Source organism: Sturnus vulgaris, chromosome 3, assembly GCF_052056855.1.
Source record: "Sturnus vulgaris isolate bStuVul1 chromosome 3, bStuVul1.hap1, whole genome shotgun sequence".
NCBI lineage: Eukaryota > Metazoa > Chordata > Aves > Passeriformes > Sturnidae > Sturnus > Sturnus vulgaris.
The window spans coordinates 42,286,717-42,303,566 of record NC_142245.1 but is presented as its reverse complement, the minus strand read 5'-3'; the positions used below and the strand labels follow the sequence as shown (position 1 = coordinate 42,303,566).

Genomic DNA, 16,850 nt, shown 5'->3' with positions numbered 1-16,850 from the left:
GTGCATTGGTTTACCTCTCTGTGAAATGATAGCCAGCTCCTTGTGTCCTTCCCTTTCCTCTTGGACAGGGGTTAACTACCACTACATGGCACCTTGCCCAATCAGCTGCTGCTAGTTGGTACTTTAGTTCACACTGTGAGATCCTACAGCAATGCTAGATCATCCTCATAATCACATTCCCTATGCTAACAAGCTCTTCTCTGAAAGAAACTGACAGCATGTTTCAGACACATAATATGTCAGATAAGTATATACTGAAAGATCCCCTCTTCGAGCAGCACAGCTGGAGCAGATAAATTCCTCTGACAAGCACATGGATGTTGACACATGGAGGTTTGCTTATACAATACACCTGCTTCCTCTCCTCTTCCCTAGACCCCTGAGCCAAACACCAGGTCTTCCTCTAACCCTCTAAATAGCTGACTTAAAGTATAGGATGATCCATGATCAGTGACATGGAGATTACAAGCTTGAAGCTAGAGCCCGTGGCAGCACTTTCAGACTATTCTGTGCTGGAAGCCACTTACATAGTTCTGTTTTAAAGTGAAAAAGGGAAATACTTTGAAGTGTTGTGGAAAAGGAAGATTAGTCAGTCACTAGGGATTTGGTATTTTATTACATTTCTCAGCAGCCTCTGGAGCAGGCAGTAGGACTACATGAGCCTGAAAAGCTTCATCTTGCCCAGCAAATTATTTTTTAATACATCGCATGTTGATCCAAGGAAATAAACCTGTGTTATATTAGCCCTTAGTTGTGTTGCAGTAAGAATAACTCAGCTATTACGTACAGCAGGAGTACCCACTAGATATTACTGCCTAACACATCCACGTAGTTATGAGTTCCTTGCCTTTGGCACCAGGGATATTTTATTCCAGTAACTGTAAAAGGTATGTAAAAGGAATTCACTTAGGCAAGTTTCACTGTACTAAAAGTACACATATGAAAACAGTTGTCACTCTGTTAGATATGTCCCTTTCTCCTTAACCGTTAATCAGTTGTGGGTTTTTTCTTGTCACAACTGGAAAAAAAGAGAAAAAATAAATAAAAATAAAAACCCAAAAAACTAAAGTCAAACAATCGAGCATCTATGACTGTAAGTTTAAGTTCAGTGAGGCAAGAACTTCAATTTTCCCAGTAAGGAGCAAAAGTTAGAAGGGTGGCAAGATATTAATAAGGGAAGGACAGAAAACTGTACCAACAGGTTCCCCTCAGTGCATATTTTCTAGTGCAAAGAGTTTGCTGATAAATTAGTTTCAGGCATTCCAGCCATGAAAGTAAATTGTGCATTGTGATTTAAATGAGGTCACATAACTTTGCAAACCACAAAAGCACATGTGTCCAGAGATGAGCAGGCAGAGGCCAGGCAGCTCCCATGCAGCAGGCACATCCAGTTGTGCCAGCATGCCAACCTGCACGGATCAAGCAACCAAGTCCCTGAGCAACTTACTGAGCTCAGTGCTAGCAAGGGCAGCACTGTGGGCCAGAGCTGGTTCCTTTCTAAGGACAGGTGAAAAGAATCTCTGAGGCTCTCCATGGAGGCCTATCTTGAATGTCATGAGTTTTATTCATTTAGTGTTGGAGCTGTTATTACCAACACTGGCCAGAAGCCTAAATTCTGCTCCAAACATAAGTTGTGAATTGATATAGGACTTGTGGAAAATGCAAAAAATAAGACTTCAGTATGTGAAAATGCAGAACAACTTGGAGCAAAGGCAATTTGACTTTTTTTCCTCTGTCCTTTTTTTTGGATGCTTAATAATGTCAATATCCAATTTGATTTAGAAGCTCCACCTGAATTTTTCATATTATTTATGGGTGTATTTCTGAAACATCTGGAAGAAACAAATATCTGCTTTAGGTAGTTTCCACTGCTGTCCAGGGAGCTGCTGAGTGTACATATGTTACAGATATAGAGATCAAAATCCTCACTTAGCTTGCCATTTATGAGATACAGCTAAGTAGGGGAAAGTATCAACTTCTAAATTCACAAGAAATCACGGGAAGAAAATTCCACAGTTTAAAGCCTGTCTCTGACAATTTTCCCTAAGAATAAAAAAGGTTTCTAAATGTGTATTTCATAAAGTTGCAATAGCAGCTGACAGTAATAGAAATCTCATAGAAAAGAAAAATTGCTGTTAAAACAAACACAATCGGTTGCTGTGAAACATTCTGAATTATAACTCTACTACTTAACGTAAAATGACACCCCACAAAATCCTCATCAGTCAAATACAGAGAAAATATTCAGGTTCTCCCAATTATAAGTTTTGCTGACGTGTGGGCAAATCACACAGCAATTTACCCCACAGTGAAATCTCTGTTCTTTGCAGGTGTTACTAACTCAGAATAATTCTCTGGAGGCTTCATGCTGAGCTTTAATTTACAACAAATTTGTGGATGAACTGGCAAGACTGGAGGAGCTTTAGCTTGATTGTAATGAATAATTCACTCTTATTGGGCTAAATGCAGAAAGGGAAAGACTAGTCTCTTATGGGAGCCTTAGGCTTCTTGTCATGGTTTATAGGCTTCAGTTTCTTCTTCTGCAGCTGCCTGTCCTGTGTGGATTTGACAGCTTACATAAATAGTAATTTGTTGTTAAAGGGTGGAAGCTGAAACCACATGGAGTTAACATACAGGTTCAGAATGTAGACTGAAGTGTTTGCTTTAAGGGTAGTGTAATCCAGAGTAAACCATAGACCAACAAATACATACAACAAATGACAGGAATACACAAATACCTCATTTCAGCTATAATATAAATGAAATCAGAGAATCGTCATTATGCATTTTATCTCTGATATATACATATCTCTCTATACAGATAACTACTTTTAGGACTAAGAATGGATTTTTGAAGTTAAATCTGTGGGGAGGTTTTCCATAAAAATTCTAAAATGCACCCTAGTGCCTTGGAACTCACTGTTTGGTTGATAATAATCTACTATTGTCAGTCTTGGAAAATTATCTTTTACAACATATCTGAAGTCATGGCTAGAGGAGCACTTTGTTAATTTCTGTAAAAATGGGAATCCAATAGATAAGATTAGCCACCTTAAAAGGGATTTTACATTAATCTTCCTGCAAGAGAGGAAACTGTCTTGAGTCAGCCACTCAAGTTATTAAAGGCATGACAACTTCCAATTAGCAAATATAAAGTTTCTTTTTTATTCCCTGTTTGTTAATATGAACATAAAGCTCAGCAGTGCACTGAAATACAATGACCACTGAAATACTTCTAAACATTGCAAGTAAGTTTTCGATCTACCAAAAATTAGAATGATCAGAACTATTCATGCTTCATTTGTACCTTTGATTTCACTGAAAAACAGCGTTATACAGAAAAAAAGAATTTAAGAAAATGTTTCAGTGCTATTGGTTATTCTGGGAGAACAGACAATACAACAAAAACATTTTTTCTTGGACATTTATTCTATACACATATATGTACAGTCATGAGTTTATTTCTGTTGATCCATGTGAACCACAAGTTTGTGTTTGTCTAGACATGCTGAGGGGCCTCCTCATTTTTTGGAGGACTTCCTGAGCTCTTCCTGGCTCCCTCTCCAAAAAAAAAAAAAGTCCTTCAGAATATGAGCCTGGGAGTGAAATTTGTTACTCTGCTGATTACTAAAAATCATGGTGTTAAATCATGCCTCACTAACAGAGTCAGTGCCTTTATAGTTTTATTTAACAGATGGAATTGATGACCTTAGAGGTCTTTTCCAATCTTAACAATTCTCTGATTCCATGACTCTATGCCTCATTTCAATTTTTCCCTCACTGCAGCTTCTGGTAACTTCTCACAGACAAAAACTATCTACTTCTTATTCTGTATCCTAGAAGGCTTGAAGACATTATTACCTCTCCTTGTCAACATCCCTCAGGTATTACAGTTTTTTATAATTTTATTTTTTCTCTTAAATATTCATAAAATTTAAAAGAATTAAGTTAAGCTCAGAGAAAAATTCGCTTTCATATGTCCTTACCCAAATTTTAAAAAATAAATAAATAGAATACAATGGATATTAGCTATAGGGGTGCCACTGATCTATTTCTTTGTAGCCCCAGATCTCCATGCCTTACAGGAAAGAAGTATTATTTCTTGACAAGTGCAGGAAGCCGGTTTCAGTTCTTAACATGTATTCCATTTTTTGCTACTACTTAAAAATTATCTTTCTGTTCTAATTTCAAGGGACACACACACACACATGAAAGAGTTAACAAAGGATGCTCTCCCAAGGCCCTACCCTTCAACCCTAGGCATTCATATCATACCAAAGTGCATTGAGGGGGATTTGTTGAACTTGAGCCTGCTGAAATGAGGTGTCTCACCCATAATAATTGTTTAAGCTTAGTATAAAGGAACCCATTCAGAAGGCTTTCATCCCAACTACCTGAGGGTTTTTTTTCCCTTATAATAGAAGACAATCTCCCTTAAAATGTTCCACTTCTTCCCTATTAACAGAGGAAGCCCAGACAGATAACTTATATTCCCAGGTAGTTTTAAACAGCTTGTGATTAATCCGATATGTATCTGTTTAATAAATAGATTTAGGCTCCAACTACTCTCCTATTCTTTGGGTAAATGTGGAAGAAAGAAGGGATAATATTCATAGCAGAAACACAAGATCCCATAAGCAGCTTTTGCAGGCAACTGACAAAGACTAGGGCATTTGTTGATAGGAAAAACAGTCCTTTACATTTATTTCAGTTCCTGTACTATTATTACTAAACAAGAAAAAGAAAATCATATCAGAACATCAAAGCATAAGACAGGCAATGTGAAAAGGCTAAATTCTGATTACCAATTTTAGTTTGGTTTTCCCTCCATTAAATTTTGAAGGGCTTTTGAGAAGTGAATTTCTTGCTGGTAATAGCTCTGAGATGTCACTGTGAAAACAGGGAGCAATGAACCAGTTGAAACACTAATCCTTTCAGAGGTCATCCAGCCAAAAATCAATGCCAAACTTGAGAAAGTCTTTGGATCTTATCTGCCATTCTTAAACATTCTCTTGTAGACTTTTACCTTTCTAGATTTGACTGCGAATAGGAAAAAAATCTAAAAATTCAGATCATAAGGAGTCGTGCCTCTTTGCTGCTTGACTGGATCAAAAAAACCTGATGTTTCTATTTGGCAGCCAATGCCTACAGAATACCTACTTCACTTTTGGAGGCCAAAGACATCTCAGTGTGTTGAGAAGGAAACTGACATTCTGAGCATTTAGGTTTGCAGTCTGTGCCCATGCAAACTTGTAGCCTTTAGAGGCTCATGACCTCAGGTTGGGCATGACCTGCAGTGCAGCCATGTGGGTCCAGCTCCAGGGGAAGAAACACAATGCATCTCACTGAAGTGTTGCCACAGTGACAGAAGTCAATCACCCCACTGATTAGGACACAGAGAGAAGAGCTTGAAAATTAGAAAGGAGCCCAGAAATGTGTAAAAGAGAAAAACAAGATCTGATTTTCAAAACGTTATACTTCTGCTTTATATACCATATTTCATGACTGTCTGGACCTGAGATAAACAGCTGGTACCTCTGACTGCAGTAGCACTTTTAAGAATAGCTTACTAAATGTAAAGATTTTGGAAACCAGTTTTATAAAGTATGACAGGCATCTGAATCTCCCCATTAACACTCAGAAAGTCTTAACAATTAGCAGCCAATAGTAAAAATGCAGTTATTTTTGGTAGACATTTATTATTTCCCATTCACTTGTATTTTCATCATGCTGTTATGTTTCCTCTCAGGAGAAGGGTATGAAAGAAAACATATTTAATTACCTCCATTTAAATATCCACTAAAAAGGAAAAGCTATTACAAAGAATGTATGCTGTTGTACTTATGGAAGTGACCTCAGAAATAAGGTGCATAATTCTGGCCTCTTGATGGAAAAATTGAACTATGGGGATTTGACTTAGTGGGGATGTTTTTTACATTACTTAATTAATCTCAGCAGCCTGCTCCTTGGAAACCTTCATGAAAAACAGCCTTTTCTACAAACTGATGTTGATTTTAACTTTTCTGGCTATCTCCTACTGAGACTTTTACCACTGGAAGCAAAAGCTGAAAATCCTCAAAGCATCCACTAACATCTAAAGCCACAAAAAAGGTCTTTATTCAGAGCCTAAGAACCAATGGTCATTAAATCAGAAGAAGGAGATTCAGAGCTGTTGGGCCAGCAGCACACATTCCTATTAGAGCAATTTTCTAAGAGTCCCCATGCACAGAGTGGTATCTTCATGCTCATGTGTGATTCTTATGCAATCATAACACAGGATGGATGGAGATAGAAAGTTAGCACTCCATAAAGATACCTTTTTGTACATGATACATCTCTCCAAATACACCTTTGAAACACTGTACATTCTTTGTTTTGGGGGTCGTTTTGTTTTGTTTTGTTTTGTTTTGTTTTAGAAAAAGAACAAATATAGATGGTACAGAGGAACGCCAACCTGTGGCACACAAATGGAGCATTTCACAGATGCAGTGACCTGGTGTCTCTTGAATCTGGAAATAAAAGCAGTGACAGAACAACCAAATGCAAAACTAACTGCTACCAGGGTTCAAAGCATATTGTTGGATGGTAAAGATGGAAAAAAAAGATGGGGAAGAGAGGAGCAGAAAGGAGGCAGAGGATCTAGCAATACTGCAAGCAGTCATATAAAATATCAGTCGTTACTCTTGTTTTATTTTGCTTATACCTATGAGTACCGAACTTGCATTAAGAGACAAATTTTCACCAGTTTTATCTGATTACTATTTTCTCCCTCCCTTCCATAGCTGGCAAGTGACAGATTTAGGAATTGGATATCCAATACAGAGGGAGGCTAGAATTAATGGCAGGCAGGCATGGCTGTTTCTTGGAACATTAACTATATATTGAATTGTAACTCAGAATGCATTTTTACAGCAGTGATTAAAAGAGGTTTATAAAATGGAAATCCTGGGAGTAACTGAAGTGAAAAAGGAGTCAGCAAGTACCATTAAAGCATTACTTGAACACTATGGAATGAATCAGTCCTTGGAAACCTCGCATTACAAAAATCTCCCTTTCTTTTTATGCAGTTTTAATTTGGGATCTGCAGTCGTGTTACCTTTCTGGACACTTTCCATTAAACATGATAGATTTCCTCTGCAAATATAATTTCACATGTCACTGGCTCATCCTTTGCTAAATAAAAAGCTATAAGATGACTAATACAAAAAACAAATACAACTTACAATTCCTCAGTAAGAAACTCTTGCAAGGTATGAAATTACACAAGAATGAAATGTCCCTAGTTCCTGCTGAAGGAGGTGGACATACTATGACAGACTGAATAGGCCCAGGTGACATTATTTATTTAAAGTAAAGGTGATGGTCCACTCCTTATTCAACATTACCAGTACACTTCTCCAAGATTGACAGAGGTCTCTGTAGCTACAGCAGGTTCTCAAAAGAGTTTTCTTTGCAAATAGACCTCCCCTTGGAACAGATCCCCAATTCAAATATAGTACTGTGTACTTCATTAAACAATAATAAACTAAATGCTCAAATAATGATGAACTGGATTTAATCCCACAAAAAAGCAGGCAACTGAGAATTAACCATGCCACCCTTAATTTGCAATTTACAGTAAACACTGAAGAAATTAACACATAGCACTTGGTAGCAGAGATCCTGCAATGACAGAAGCACAATGGAAAATTAAGGATGGAGATTAATGTAATTATGGTTCTAAAGTGTCTGCAAGGAAGGATGCAATGCAGCTGACTTCATGTAGAACAGTTTACAGTGTGCCGTTTGATTACAAAATACCTTGGGTCACTTTACAGCAGGAAGATCCAATTCCATGATAACACTCCATTAAGGATTATGAGGACACTTTCCTCACTGGACCACTACCCTATAGTGAGTTTCATTGTGCACAGTGTGGTCTGTGTCCCCTGTGCATGTCCAGCATTCAGTCAGGTAGCCCACTAAGGATATCCTGCAGCCATGCCAAGGCCTGGATTGCCTTGTGTTTGTGCAGAAGCCCACCCTGTCAACTCCAGCAGATGCCATGAAGTGTAATGCTAACCAGGTTCCACAGAGTCAGCTGACTTTTGGTATTAACAGGTAATATCCAAAAGGACTGAGGAGAGAGGTTATTGAAATGGGAAAACCAGCCAGGCTTACTGACTGTGAGACTCTACAGGAAACTGAGAGAGAGTAATATCCTATTGTCCACCTCCAGACATCAGGCATGGTCTACTAACAAACATGACCCCATTTTATACACAGGCTGACATGGCATGCTGCAAGACTGAGCATGTGCAGACAGTGAGAGCAGTGTGTATGCAGTTTCTGGAGCAGGCCTTGGAATCTCATTTGTTAATAACACAACAACAGAAACCCATGAGTGAGGTTCTCAGGTGTCTTATTCTGTGCTGCTAAGTGAATGGAGAGAGATGGAAACAAGACATCACATAATAACTTTGTGTCCTGGATACTGCAGGGGATAGGGGAAAATACAATCAGTATACAACAGCAGTATCCCAAATGCTCAGAACCAGCAAAACTGAGTCCTTGTTGGGCATGCATATTAACCTGACTTCCAGCCATGCATTTTTAACAGTGCTTGCCTGCTGGTAAATGCAACTGAAATAATGACTCCATAATTCACATGCCCCACATTTCCATTATAACTCTACTGGGAATAATTCTTTGGTATAAATATGCATACTCTAGTGCTGATATAGTATACAGTGGTCATTTTCCATTACAAGTGAATGAATGTTAAAAACTCTTATTCAAAACTAGAAGTCCATGTTCCATACCTGCAGATACTCAATATTGTGAATTCCAACATTATGAGTCTACGAACTTTGCATGACTGAAGTAAACAAGTCCTATGCAGATAGCTATAAAAGGGTTCACATGCTATATTGTCAAAAATCACTTGGTCTTCTACTGCTGTTTAAATTCAGGAGGTAAAAGAGAATGTAATGAGCAGGGAAAAAACAAAACAAAACAAAAAAACCCAGACACTTAAACCTTTAAAAATGCCTAGGATTAGATTAAGAAATCCAACATGTATGCGTGGATTTCAAGGAAAAGGCAAACAGTTACAATCCATTCATTTCTATCAACTGATATAAGAACATTCACAGAGGATTTTACAAGTTTAAATTACGTGTGCCATTGCAAAGTCTAGAGCTTAAGCCAGAAGATTTTTTTTGGAAAGGACATGAATATATGGTAAGGGCAGTGAATGGAGGAGAAAACATGGAGATTGGAGAGAACCAGGTAGAAAATTGAGGGAGAGAAGAGAGACATGGAAGTCAGTGGAGAAAAAAGCTGCTTGAAGTTCCAAGCAAGCTCACAGTCTGTGCTCTGACACAGACACCTCCAACAGCACTGACAGAATATTAATCTTCCTCCCCATTCTCCTCCAAACAAAACTGTGGTTCACTAAGATAGCTCTGGTGTTCACATGAACTGGCTTCTGGTGGTTTTGTTTTCTCTGCTTCTGCCAAAGCCATGTGGATAACATGGCTGAATCTCTGCTTCTTTAGCTGCATTTGCAGGGACAGAAGGGTTTTATATCTTCCTATTGCTTCTGGCACTCTCAGTATGTGACCACGAAGTAGCTCTCTCTCGGTCTGGCCAGGAAACAACAATTCCATCATGTGGAAATAGTCAGGAGTGGGTAGTTTATATTTTACTCTGGTGCAAAATGAGCTTTTTAATGCCTTTTTTTTTTTTTTTTAAGTGCAAAACACCCTATCCCATCTTGGCCAAATAACTTGGTGATGAGGGCACGCAGCTGAGATGGAGGAGACTGAGGTTCAACTCCCTGATCCAAACCAGACAGAGCAGGGAGTTGAAACCTGGCTTGCTGTTATCCCAGTGGAATACCCTAATCTCTGACACTAGAGAGTTAGGTTCAATTCCCTGCTCTGTCTGGTTTGGATCAAGGATTTGAACCTATGTTCTTTCCCCTTCAGCTGAGTACTCTAATCATCAAGCTATTGTGTGTCCACAGAAGGGTTCCTTTTGCTGTGAGCAATCCCTCAGAACAAAGAGAATGTCAGAAACTATTCCTATTGCTACATTAAAACATTTTCTTCAGCAGAATAAAAATAGCATCAGAACTGGACAGCATGTTCTTTAAGTCAGGGCTTCATCCTGCATGGCATAAAGAAATGCAACCAGCATCTTCCAAAAAGCCTGGCAAGTGTGTCAACAGAGTCTTCTCACTAGATCAAATGAATTCATGAGCTTAAAGAAAAGCATGGACTTCAGTGCTTTGCTGGATAAAGGCACTGCACTTCATAGTCTGAAGAGTCAAATTCTCAAGTAAAGAGGATTTTTACCTTGCATGTTTTGGTCTGGAGGCTTTTTGTCTCACCAAACAACAGAGCTGTGTGAACAGATGCTTAAGCAACACTCTATCATTCTTCTATATTATAAGCCACTGCTTAAAACTTTTTTTCAGCAAATACAAAAGAGAAGCCTGTTTTTTGATATAAAAACATATTAAGTGTGTTGGATTTTATTTTCTAATTTTAAATGCATTCAATTTAAAATTGAGCATTTAAGCTTCTCAATTATTCAATATAAGCATTTCACGTAGGGGACATTAAAAGAGTAGACAATACAACTTCCAGTGGTAGAAAGTTGAATTCAGAGCACACTGGAAAATATAGGCTAACTGGAGGGAATCAAGCACTCAGATGTCATGGAAAAGAGTAAAAAAAAAAAGGAAACTTTATTTTTAGGGGCAACAAAAAGCATAGGGTACTTCAGTGATTCTGTCTCAACCTGACAGTTTCCATTCAAAACACAAAGCACAACCTTAATTTTTGTCACTTTTTTTTTTTTTTCATGAGAAAGGTTTCATTCAATTGTCTAAATTTTTAATAGAAAGAGAACTCGGGGTTCTCACACAGTGCCTTCAAAAACATCAACAAACTTTATGACTCAACTTAGTAAACCACCTCGACTTGTCTATAATATCAAGTGTATCTTGAGTTGTTCAGATGGAGCAGAATAGATTTGATCTGTGAATTTCATGAGTGCTTGAAGATAAAAACATCTCTCAAGACAAGGGGAAAGAATGAGAGTTCCAAATTCAAATTTTACAATAATTTTTTAGTGAACTTTATTTAATCTATTTTCTGTTTTTTTTCTGCATGAAAAGGATCACTTTTCATCTCTCAAGTATGTGAGAGATTCCATTAATTATGCTCATATGTTTGGAAATGGTTACCAGGAAACAATGAAAAAGAATATAAATGCCTAGCTATCAAAGCACACTTTAATAATAAATTGCTCTTCTTTTATGACAGGCATTTATCTGTTGACTCTACTGGAAATATAATGAGTATAGAATGTTCTCACTTTATCTGTCCTGTATTACAGTGTTCTGCTTTATCTGTAAACAGAGATAAATCACTAAGTAGAAAACTTGGGCATGGGGAATTAGTCTTTTGCTGTTGAAGTACAAATTTTGGATTGGCTACAAGAAAATTAACTCAATTCCTACCTATCTCAAAATTACCAATGTTATCAAGGAAAAGTTCTGAAGCTAAATATCTGAGAGAAAACAAATCTGTGAGAGGGAGCTTGACTTGAGCCTGTGCACATGGTATGAATCCTTACTTTAATAAAAAATTATAAAACTCATTTGTAAAGAAATTAAAAAAAAAAAAAGTATTCCTTTCTTAATGTTAGGACTGAAAACAGTCCTAATATTAGCCAACTTATGAGTTCCATCTAAGGCATAGAAGGTACCCTTCTCTTTCTGCCCAGTCGAACATCTTACGAAATTCATTGTAGAAAAAGGAAAAACTTCAGCATCAAGACATTTCTTGTACCCCTCAATGAGCTCACCTTTTGTTTATCACCTATATAATTACAACTAGAGTAAGATACAGTGGGTCTAATCTGTTTGGTCTTTTTTAGTCTCCCTTCAGACAACCATGTTTGATTTCAAATGAAGAGTTCAGGTTTAATATATTCACTCAGGTAACAGTTTTATGATAAGAAATGCATGCCTCTCCTTTCATATTAAACCAATTTTTTGACCTGCTTCCCAGGGCAGCTTTCCTTGGGTGGATTGTAAGAACCAGAGCAGTTTATATCTGTTCACATTCCTCATTCCCTTGCTGCCTTCCACACGAAGTGACTATCAAGTGAAGCCTGTCTGCAAGATGCCTCACAGCCAGATATGAAGGAGAGCTAGCAACAACAAAGCATTCACCCGAACGCTCAGCCAGGCCTCCAAGCTTAAATCTCAAGCAGCTAAGGAATTTGACAAAACAAGGTTTCACTGTAGAATAAACCATACAGTTTTCACTCTCCCAGAAGAATCCTGCTTTCCCAAATAACCCTAGTTTAACCAAGCCACCTGCCTATGTCAGGGAAATTAATGAACTTCAAAAGTAAAAACAACTCAGATGAAGAGCAAGCCCTGTTTTTCTAAACATCGGAAATGCCAGCACCACAGCAGTATGCCTTCTTTTTCACCAAGCCATAGAGGGAACTCTAATTTAAAGCCCAATTCATGGACCTTACATGTCCAGCCACTGCACTGCACATTAATCTCTTTCCTCAATTTAGTTGCCAAGTTTGCAATAACACTGTGTGATGCATGCCTGAAACCATGAGCTTGGCTCCAAGAGAACTGTGTACACTGTTAATACCGCAGTCAAAATACCTGTTTAAAGAAATTAATTTTTTATAGGAAGCTCAATTAAGTGATTTTTTTTTTTTTGGTAAACCCTATTGGATTAAACTTTTCCTATTGACAATTTCATGTAGTGAACAAAATGCGACACATAAATCCTGGACAGCTCATAGAACTAATGAAATGGACTTGTAAACATGTGAGACACAGATGTTGCAGCTCTGTTTGCCTTCATCTTTTTCATCAAGAAGGAGGAACAAGGGAAAAAGAAACACAGCAGACAAAGGATGAAATCAGCATTGTGTCCAATCAAGTGGTCAATTGAAATAGAAAACATGATTTCAAACAGCTCATAACAGATTGGCATTTTAGTCTTTGCAAAAAAAATTAAATTTAGCCCAGATTGCAATAGGAATGTTTAATGGAAAAATTAGTAAAACTTTAGGAATTCAGAGGACAAAGTATTTTTATATAAAAGAGACCAGCTTCCTTTGATTCAGTAAGAACCAGACTAAGTTCAGTCAGAGAATAATAATTCCTTTCAAAATTTGACATTAAGATTGTATATCTAATATTAATTATTTTTATCCATTACTTTGGTTCAAATTGAGATGGTAATGTCAATGACGCCTAGAACATGAACTCCCTGTAGGTGCTGTTTATGAAGTTTAGACGACCCCAACCTCTGAAGTCCAGCTGGTGTCCTAATTATGCTGAACTATGCTTTGCACAAAGCTGATAGGAAAACTTGGATCCAGCTGAACTACTAAGGAGGAAGGGAGATATTTACCAAGAGCTCCTAATTAACTAAGTGTCCTGGCTTGCCAGCTGTAAAGAATCTTGTATTGTATAAAGAAAGTACTCCTTTGATATATATACAGCACATGATGCATCAATCACATTTTTTCAGAATCTTCCTGCCTTTCTAAGACAAATGATGCTGAGACAGTTTTAAGGACTGTAGAATAAAATTTTCTCTCATGCTTAAGTACACTCCAATTTTTTAATAGGTCTGCATGAGAAATCTGAAAGATAATTGTGCAGAGCAAAGTGCTGAAAAATGTGGTCATTTCTAGTGCTGTACATGGTAACCTACCACTCTGTATCTGTAAGACACATAGAAATCATTGATAAGTGGAGAGTGTGGCATGCTCAAGGAGTCACGCTGTACATGCAGTGAACCCGGCATCCCTTGAGGTTGTTGAGCTCACTGACACAAAATAGAGTAACTTCTCCCTTGGAGGAATGTCTCATAGAACCAGCTCTAGGCAGAAAAATGCAGGCACACACTTGTGCCTACAGGGAAAGTGGGCTGGTCAGAGCAGTTCATGCCACTTCTGGCAGGGGAAGAGTTCAAAACCCCTGCTAAGTCTCACTGACAGGAAAATACAAAAAGAGCTCGTTCATCACATCTCACCCCCAGCCTAGACTCGTGCCTGTGCAAGCTGGCCTCTGCCATGTGTGCAAGGAGCTGAGAGTCTCAACTCAGCACAGCGGTGAACACAGAGGGTGTGAGCCCAGCCTCATGTCCTGCAGCCCCACTGGAGCCCGGAGTTTGAGCTGTCTTGCTCCAGAGTAGGAGAGTTGTGGCAGAAGAATGAATCTCCACTCGAACATTTGGAGAGAAGAGGATGTGACATCTTCCCTCCAGGTCCCAGCATCCCTGCCCAGGATATCAGTATTGGCAAGAGATACTTGGATTGAAATACTGACACTCCTTGAAACCTTCTAATGACACTTGCTACTGAATCTCATTTGTTCTTTCCTTCTGTGAAATAAAAAACCCAGAAAAATACTAATATCAGAGTTCTCTTTGGTGAGCTCTTTGTAGAAGAATTTGAGCAGAATTTGAACAACAGTTTCAGAGATTAAATAAAATCAAATTATTTTTTAGAGCAAGTAGCTGCCAAGCATGCAATTATAAACTTACTTTCAAGAAGTTATGTATATAATCATCTGGATGATATCACCTATTGAAAATATTGGCAAAATATATTTTTACTTTTTCTTATTCTTAATACAATGACATGATGAATTTTAAATTTCTCATAGCAAAATCACTGTTCTTATATTTGCATAGTACAGTCAGCTTGAGTGAGCCTAAGTAAAAACTGTGATTTCTTTCTCTAAGGTGCATCACAGCAATTCATTACAAACAGCAGAGATAGGATACAGGTCGCAGAATGGCTTTGGTTCATCTCAAAACATGAGAAAACTATTAAGAATATATATGGAATACATTTGTAGGTAGAGCCTGTTTATGATCCTTTCCTTTGACTGTGAATTGAGAGGATGTCTGTCAGTAAATTTTAGTATATGTCCGTGAATTTTAATATAAATACAGGTTTAAATTTAGGGCTATGTTAGCTATCATAGAAATACTTTTAATCTACATAAATCAGAAATACATTATTCCTGTGTGATGAAATTACTAGCACACATAACCTCAAAAAGCACAAGTAGAAATTACTATACTCCAGTGCACCTTCCCAAACCCTGTACAAGTACATGTTATTTTGGGGAAAAAAAATCCAAAACTCTCTCATATAAATATTTCAGAGAGTTTAAGAACATTTTATTAGGAATATTTTTACATCCTTAAAGCTCTTTCTTTGATAGTGTAAATTCAGCTATACAGATCTCAGAGAGGGACAAAAATTCTAACTAATAAAACTCTCCTCTAAATTGCTCCAAATTAATTTTCTGCATTTAAAACTTAAAGGACAAGCACCAAATATACTGAAAAATTTCCAAGAGTAGAAATATGTGCTAAATATCCTAATGAAAAAACAGTAATCTTTTACTTTCAGTGGTTCTGAGATACTGTTTTGTGACCATTTAAACATTACTTCTCTGGAATTACGATATGGATATTTCCAGCACACATGAAAGAGTAACGCTCTTTGGTCACTAATGATTATATTTAGATGCACATAGAGGTGCACAACTAATGGAATTATTTATGATGCCTTCCTGCTTGATGAAAATGAGAGACACAGCAATAATAGCAAGCGAGATTGTAGAGCCAAATGTCAAATGAGTTAAATCCATATTTATCCATAGCTGTCTATTCTTTTCATCACCAGATGTATAGTAGACAAAATACTATAGCTAACTACTACTAAAACTACTAGCTAAGGCTGTAGCTGAATATGCTAGTCAACAGCTATTCCTAGATTCTGCTTTTCTCTTCAGTGAGCCAGGTGAATTTTTTAAAGTCTAGGTTTATTTTCTGTGAACAAATCTGCTTCTCAGCTCTAGTAGACATTTTCCATTATAACTGTGGTTGGCTACAAAGCCTAGGAATTCGCTTATCAGTACTTTTCCCCATTATAAAGTTCACAGCACAGGGTCTGTAGTGATTAAGAAGTCATAAAAAAAGCTGATGAATATTCACTCTGCTTCTTAAATTAATTTGATTCAATGACCTTTGCTTTGCATTGAACTGTGCTCCAAAGCTAATTTCAAATTGGATTGCTACCAGGAAATCTGGACTATGTACTCAAAGAACCCAAACCTCAGACTTGTAAAGATGCATTCTATAACTCTCTAGTTAGGGAACAGGAGTAACACCCTGGGACTGAAAACCCCTGACTTTGCACTGGTTCTGACTGTCTGTGTCTCATTTAGCAAACAGAGACTACATAGCACATAGAATATCAAGGGTTATGGAACAACCTAAACCTTTGTCCTACAGACACTTATGCCTGGGCTTAACTTTACAACCACATGTAAAAGTTTCTTTGATTTTAATTGAACTAATCACAAGAAGAATGTGAGTAAGTGTTTGCAGGATGAGGGTTCAGCAGGTCATGAATTGTACTTTAGGAATATTTACAATGAGTTGCTTGTGGATGACTTACAGAGAAAAAGGCTTTACCAGAAAACATTTCTAGACAGCAAGCAAATTCAAGAACTTCACAAATGTAATGGGCAAATTTTGTGACTAATTTATTTCCCAAAATTATTCATGGATTTTTGCCATATGCTAACATCAGGAATCTATGAACAGTAGCACTCCTGCTGAGCTAGAGAGAAGCAAATTTCTGAACCTTGTGAAGCATTCTGAATCCTTTGAAAGAATTCCCAGATGTTTGTATGGGGCCATTTAATTTCTTTCTTGAGGGGTCTCGGTTGTGGAGGCCTATAAGCTGCACTTAACCAAGGAATAACACCATCTATTTGGAAAACACAG

At 37.6% G+C, this 16,850-nt stretch overlaps 1 protein-coding gene across 5 annotated transcripts in view; it reads right to left on the bottom strand.

The window, feature by feature from the left end:
* Positions 1-16,850, bottom strand: part of SMOC2 (SPARC related modular calcium binding 2) — a 137,513-nt gene that overhangs the window by 8,404 nt on the left and 112,259 nt on the right. The window lies entirely within an intron of this gene.